The following is a 7,325-nucleotide window of genomic DNA, read 5'->3' as shown; positions in this document are numbered from 1 at the left end:
AACACAGTCTCACTCTGCTGCTCTCGCTGAGCCTTCTTTTTGTTGTGTGCTTCTCCTTGTATAATTGTCATACTCTTGCCTTAAACCAGTATCAAACAAGAAGATACTGTTCTGTTGATGCTGATGGCTCCATATCACCAGTGTCAGAGCTGTCAGGTCCTGGTAGTGTCTTGTGTGATAACTGTCATAGGCTTCAATGTGAATATTGCAATGTGAAACTCTAATTGTGGTTTACATGTACTCAGAAAACATCCCTTGTATTGCTGTGGAGTTACATAGTATATATATACTGATCAGATGGATATCTTGTCATTTTGAACCTTAGTTCTTTAAATATATACTATTGCTATTTATAATGTCCTATATAAAATAATTACTTTATAAATAATCACAAGTCTTATTTCATCTGATGCTGCAGAAGCCCCTGTTCAAAGGCCATCTTTGCACTGTCAGTCTGTGAAAGGGACTGAGGTGTTCCTGGTCTGTCATCAGTGGGTCAAAGCAAGCTAGGCCAATCCATGGCCCAGAATGTCCATCTGTCCACACCTCCCCAAAAAACCTGTATTTTGGACAGTATTTTGTTCAGTTTATAACATTAGAATTAAAATGGTCTATTTAGAAAACTATGTGTATATTCTATATCTATGTGTATATTATGTGTATATTTCCCAGAAAGGATTCTAGGAAAAAGGATCAGGCTGAAAGATATTTCAAGAGTCACAAATAAAAATTCCTAAGAGCTGAGACCCAAACCTAAAAGGAGATTTGTGCAGGCTCTTACTTAGCCCAGATTTTTAAAGGAAAAGAGTGCTTATGCTAATTTCAGGGGAAACATGCTATTAAGAACAAGGTTCTGTGATTTAAATAATCTAGCACCACCACATACTGTAAATAATAGTTCTTACGTATTTTATTCCTGAAGATAGAAAGATTATATTAATGTAATAATACTTAGAGCTGTGTAAACTTGTCCTGCTTGTTCAAGGTTGTCTTTGAAGTTTTAGAAAACACCAATGAGATGCTTCAATAAATTTTTTGTCTTGTTTAGGGGAGCAAACCAGCTGTGGCAGGTTTAATCTGAACTAAAGCGTGTTTGAGGCAAATGGAGGCTACAAAACTGAACATGCTGGACAAGTTACAGCAGGGTTAAGGCCTGTTCCTTCAGCTGTTGCAGGGTGTGGTGTCTGGGGAGGGGGAGAGTGTCTACGTACATGCTTACAGAGACTGGATTAAGTATCCCTAGAGCGTAGGTGGCTGGCAGTCTTCCTGTATCTACTTGTCTATTCTCCTAGGGAGATCTGCTTCTGGGGATTCTCTGTTTAGCAAGGTAAACCAGACACCAAAGGGACAGCACACGAGAGCTCAGCAGTGGACTGTTGTTGAGTTGGGTTGCAAATTGTGGGCTGTGAATTAGTCCAAAGATTTTCAAGTATCACAAAATGCAAATACTCATTGCTCTTCAGGGCTTGTTTCCTAGAAATCCTGATAATCTTATTTGTATCATGATTTGTGAAATAAAATAAGTGGCCTTATTTCATTTAAATTGATATGTTTCATTCAAAGTGCTGTACTTTCCCTCTTATTTATATTTAGCCTAATCCTGTGGCAAAATCAGCTCTAGGGGAGGTAGCTACAACCACAATGACATTTACATTTCATTTGTTTATACTAGATCTGAATTTATGCCTATGCATTTTACCAGTGGCTGCAGAAGATGAGAATAGCTTTAGGAAAGAGTCTGCATGTTGATGAAAAAGTGAGTTATGTGCTTTTCATAACTGTATTCCTGACTCATTATTCACAGCACAAAGAATTCTCTTGTGGCATTCCACTTCTTATGTGGTTAGTGTACCACTCCCACCTTCCAAAAGTCTCAGCCACTCAAAGGCATAATTTTCTAAAGTATAGGATGGAAAATTAAAGGTTGCATTTCAGTTTCACAAGTGAACCAAGTTACCTGTCAGTTTTAGAAGAATGTACGTGTGCATAATAGTTCAGAAATTAGACACAGAAAAACCCACCTTAAAACTACCTAACAATAAAGTTCACTTTTAAACCCACTTAACAATAGAGAATTCAGAAGCTGATACTCTAATCTGAAATTCTACTTATTGTCCTGTAGCATATGTTTTACTGTCTGTAAGATCAACCAGCATCCTAAATGGGCTCCTCAGCTATGGGAGTAAAAGCCTGAAGTAAATAGAATTAGGCCTGTTAAAACTTTGGGGTTCTTGGCCTTGCATTTCACACTTTTTTTCAGTGAATGCCTGTGAGTAGCCAGGGAGTGGTAAACCGAAGTATTGTATTTGTCAAAAATATTTTTTCACACAACCCTCTATAGAATGCTTATTATCCCTGTCACTTCCTAAGTTGGATGCCTTGCAGTTTTGATTTTCACGTTCCCATGAATTAGGGAAATAGCTTTATTCTCATTTTATAGCTGGAGGTTCTGAAGGTTCAAGATGCTAAGTACAGTCACCTTCTAGTGTAGCCAGCTTTCAGCCTTCAGTAAATTATACCGGAAAAAAAAACTGTAGGCACAAGGATTCTCAATTCCCCTGAGAATTCTTTATTGCTGGTACAAGAAGAGCTCTGTGTTACTCATTGTTCAGTAACATATATACAGGGGGTGTGTGAAAGGATCCTACATCAGGATGGGGCACTTAATTTGGGTCAGGTCAAATGTTCTGGTGACGCAGCTGTGGTGACTGCAGCACCTCTGCAGAGCACCCTGCTATGGTGAAGCTCTTGTTGGAAGCAGTGGGGTGGAGAGGGCAGTCACAGGGAAAGCTGCACGTCTTGGAAACTGCAAAATGGAGAGAGCTGACCTGTAGGAAAGAGTTAATTTGGTCTGATCCCACTTGTGGTTTGAGGGATTTGTGGAATGTCTGGATACTGTTAAGATTTTTTGAATGGTAGCCTAAGTGCAAAACTGATGGTGCACTAATGATAAAATGTTGGAGGTTATTCATAGACATTAAGATTGAATCTGAGGTGTCATTTTAATGGAACTGCTGTATGATTTCTCTGATATTTTAATAGTTTATCTAAACACATAAATGAAATAATTCAGTAAGTGCAACAGAAATACTTTGAAGAAAATCTTACTAAATGGAGGAAGGTTGAGATCCGAGTCCAACCTCTAAATCAACAAGGCTACTTTAAAGGTCTCTTGAAAGTGGTGTTTCACGGGGTTTGAAATTGGTCCTGTTTTGCTGCAGAGGTGAGGGACCTTATCAGTGAGGAGTTTGATTGTTTGGAAAAGGGCAAGTACTGGTTTAAGTACTTGAAAGCCATTTACATACCAAAATTCTTCAAGTGAAGAATTAATTTACATATCAAAATTCTTCAAGTGCCTTATTAACTGGACCATATTTGATATAGACTAGAAGTACATAGGATCAAAACAAATAATCTTCAATCTGTTATCTGCCGTGACCACTGTTGTGTTTTCACTTTTATTACAAACTGATAACACCCTCGATGTTGCTCACTCACAGCTGTGTTGTGGGCCTTCCCCTTGGGAATGCTGGGTGAATGGGAGAACATGGACCCTTCTCCCCAGGAGAGGCTACCTGAGCAAGGTGTTTGTGAGTAGACCACAAGTCAGGTCCAGGTTCTAATGGCAGCATAACAAGACAGTGGTGTCAGAACTGCTGTGCTGGCATCTCTCTGGAGTGGAGAGAGGAGAGCAGACCCTGCCCAAGGACAGGCAGCAGCTCCATGGCAGACTGGAATGCTGTTAACGGGGCTCAGAGACATGGGCATTGCAGACCATGTGTGGTCCACCAGCTGTGAGCTGAAGCTTAGGAGTCCCCCTGGCTGTTTGTGTGCTAATGTTTGCTGGAAGTCTAAAGATGCCTGGACAGCACAGGCTGCAGGGAAACTATGCTAACAAGCACATTATTTAAATCAAATGGAGACAGAGCCAACAGATGTTACTGGCAGTTCCTATGATTTCAGGGAGTCTGCTTCAAACTTATTAGAGTTGAGTTTCATGAAGACCATGTGGCCACAATTTAGCCCATAGTCTTTTCTTGTTTACCACCAGTTCTCTGACTGACACTGCACTACAGCTGACAAGACTGAATTTCAGTAGTGAATTTCCTTCACTTTTCCTCATTTTTTTTTTTTTTGTGAGGAAAAGTTGTTATGTATATTTTTGAAGGATAAAAATGCTGTATCAATGAAGAAATAGTAAATGTATATTCAGGTGGAAGCTATGTATACAAAAATGTTGATATATCTGTATATTTATTTTTGCCTATGAGGCTTTCTAAAATCTATTTATTTCACTATTAGGGTGAAGTAGGAAAATAAGTGATTGTTGTTGCAAAATGTGAATCCACACATTTTTTAAAGAGATTGATTTCTGGGTAGTGAATAAACATGTCCAATATAAGATGGATTAATTAAATTATAATTTTCTTAAAAATTATATTTAATATAGAAGGCATCCATTGATCTTTTATGCACAGACCATGATATCATGCATCTTATATATATACAATGTAATAAGTATATTTAATTTATCAATTTGTAGCATGTTTAATCTCTGAAAACAGTTATATTGATCATTAATGGGTACTAGGAGAGTTGCCCAGACTTATTTATAATATAGAAGGCAGATAAACTGTTATATATACACATAGCCCCATATTTTAAATTAACTTTATATTCTTGAAAGTATGTATTGATTCTTACAATTTCATCGCCAATAACAAAATAAAAAAAAAAAAAAAAACCAAACAGATTGTGGATGCTTATTTAACACACACATGCACACAAAAAAGGGACAACACAAAATCCCTGAGCTCTTATGGTTCTGGGTCCTTGCATTTGGAAGAGCTTTATACAGACAAAAAAGGGAGTTACTGTAATGTGTATTTATGGCCTTTTCTAAGATGCCATATATGTTCCATTGTTTTCTGATTATTATAACTAACTGGTGCATTTTTGTGGATAACCTTCAGTATTCATCTGAGAAAATATATTATGTTCAAGTTGCACAAAAAGAGGTGATTCTGTGAAGGCCTCTAAATGAAGCTCACTGGTTCAATCATTCATTCATTCACTTGCTTCCTCCTTTTGATTTTCCCCTGATTATTTAGGGAAAACACTCTGTAGTTTTAGATAGTCTAGCCTAGTGTTACTCAGCTGTTTTGGCTTCTACTTTGGAAGTCAGTCAAAAAAAGTTTTAGTTAGATTTCTAATTTGGCCATTATAATTTGGTTTGTATGAAGCTGTAAGTATGGGACTGCACAGGGTGTGAATAGCAACTGTTGACTAATGTGAATAATCATAGCTGAAGTCAACAGAACTACACCACCTTGCACTAGCTGAAGAACTGGCCCCTGAAGTCTGGAATATTAAAAAGTGCTTTACCTGGTCTTGTACTAATATAATATAAAAATCTGTCAAAATGTGGAAAATGTTGCAGGTTTCTACTCCCATTCCTTTCTATCTGTTTGTCTCGCATAGTTTTTGAGTATTAAATTGCAGAATGAATGTCACAGTAGCCCAATTTAACTTCAGAACAAGGAAATATTTTGAATTCTGAAACTGCTCTTGGTCATGTGAGACAGTTGCAACAAGCAGTATCCCTTTAACATTTCAGTCAGTATCCTCTTCACAGCTGTTGCAAGGTACAAAATACATTGCATCTAGGATCTGCACCTGTTGTAGACAATTTGGACTAGAGTAAGTCAATGGAGGTTCAAGAACACATTCTGCCTTCTTTCAGTGATACTATCTGCATTTCATGTAGCAGCCACTTAAACTTAAGCCACAGAAGTATTTCCTTCATGCCCCTGTTTTGTGAGATAGACCTGTGTTTTCGTAGCACTGGGACTAGGTTAGTATATTGAAAAATTGTAGGTGTTTTTTCTGCAGTCCTTTCTCCCTTTTTCTTTCTCAGTTGCATTAGGCCCAGCCTCAGATGATCCTCTTTGTTTCTAAAGTGAAACTGAGCTTTGGCAGCATTCAAGCACCATCCCTAGTTTCACCTTTGCAAGCACTCTCCTCTGGGAAATGGAGGGAAAAGGACACTGATGGTTGCTTTCTATTCAGCTCAGATAGGTGCAGGGCAAGTAGACCTGTCTCACACAGAGAGAGCATGAGAGAATTGCTGACATATGAGTAGTAATACTCACCTGAAAAAAAGAATTCTCTCCTTGATATTCTTTTGTTTCTTGAAGGTCTTCTAAGTTCTGGACACTGTTTTCAGAGAGTCCAGAATGTCACAGAATGATAGAATATTCTGAGTTGGAAGGGACCCACAAGGATTATCAAGTTCAACTCTTAAGTGGCTGGTCTATAGAGGGATTGAATCCACAGTCTTGGCATATTTAGCACCAGGCTGAGCTTCTGCTTTCACTTCTCTTTGCAGAGCCTGTTGCACCTGTAAGTGTCAAACCCTTTGTAGTACACACTTTTGTTTAAACCAATTTACATATTTTTCTTAATGCTGTGAGTTCTGGCTCTCAGAGTGCTGGCAGGTGGTCACTAAAGGTCAGTGACTAAAGCTGTGGCCTGTTAGAGCTCTAAGACCATTTCAACTGATGGCCCAGCTTTGCCTTCTCCACCATGGTCAAGTTTTCCCCCACAGAGCAGTTCTAATCCATACTGGTTTGCTGAGTATCAAAGTACAAAAGATATCCAGAGCATTAAATAGAAGCTGTACATTGATGGGCAGATTAGTAGACTGTCCCAGTACCCCTAACCTTTTATCACTGGAGCTTTTGTAGCCTGCAAATTGCCTCCAGCTCTTCCTTTTTCCTGTCCTTGCCATCTAGATTGGTTCTGAATTTTAATGTGTCTCCAGACCACTACCCATGAGAATCAGGCTTTTTTAATGTTGCACAGAGAACCGCAACTTTTGTTCAAGTCCTCCTCTTTACTCACCTCTGACTTCCTTGACTTCTTGGGCATAGATATTGGCTCTACAGAAAACACTACTAAAATCCTCCTTCCCTCACAGTTGGATGTGATGGTGATGGCAGTTAGAAAAAGTTGCTGTTCTCTTACCTATCTGTTTGAAATCTGTCTTGTACGTATTGTTCATCACCTCATCCCTTAAGTACTGCAGGAGATGGGGCAGGAAGATCAAGGGCACTGAAGTGTTTCCCTTCCTCATCCTCTCCAGCTTCCCTTTCATTCTCATTGGATGTTGCTCACCTCTGAGTCTGAGCTGTGACACTGTTCCAGCCTGTGAAAGTCAGTCTGGACTTATAAATTGCTTATAACTTGTGTCAGTGGGTTACCTTTGTGGATTACAGGTGCTTGAGCAAGAGCCTGGATTAATTTTTTGATGGAGTCATGCTTAC

This window comes from Lonchura striata, chromosome 4 (genome assembly GCF_050655825.1).
Source record: "Lonchura striata isolate lonStrDom1 chromosome 4, ASM5065582v1, whole genome shotgun sequence".
Lineage (NCBI taxonomy): Eukaryota > Metazoa > Chordata > Aves > Passeriformes > Estrildidae > Lonchura > Lonchura striata.
The sequence above is the reverse complement of the archived record's forward strand: the minus strand, read 5'-3'. Positions refer to the sequence as shown.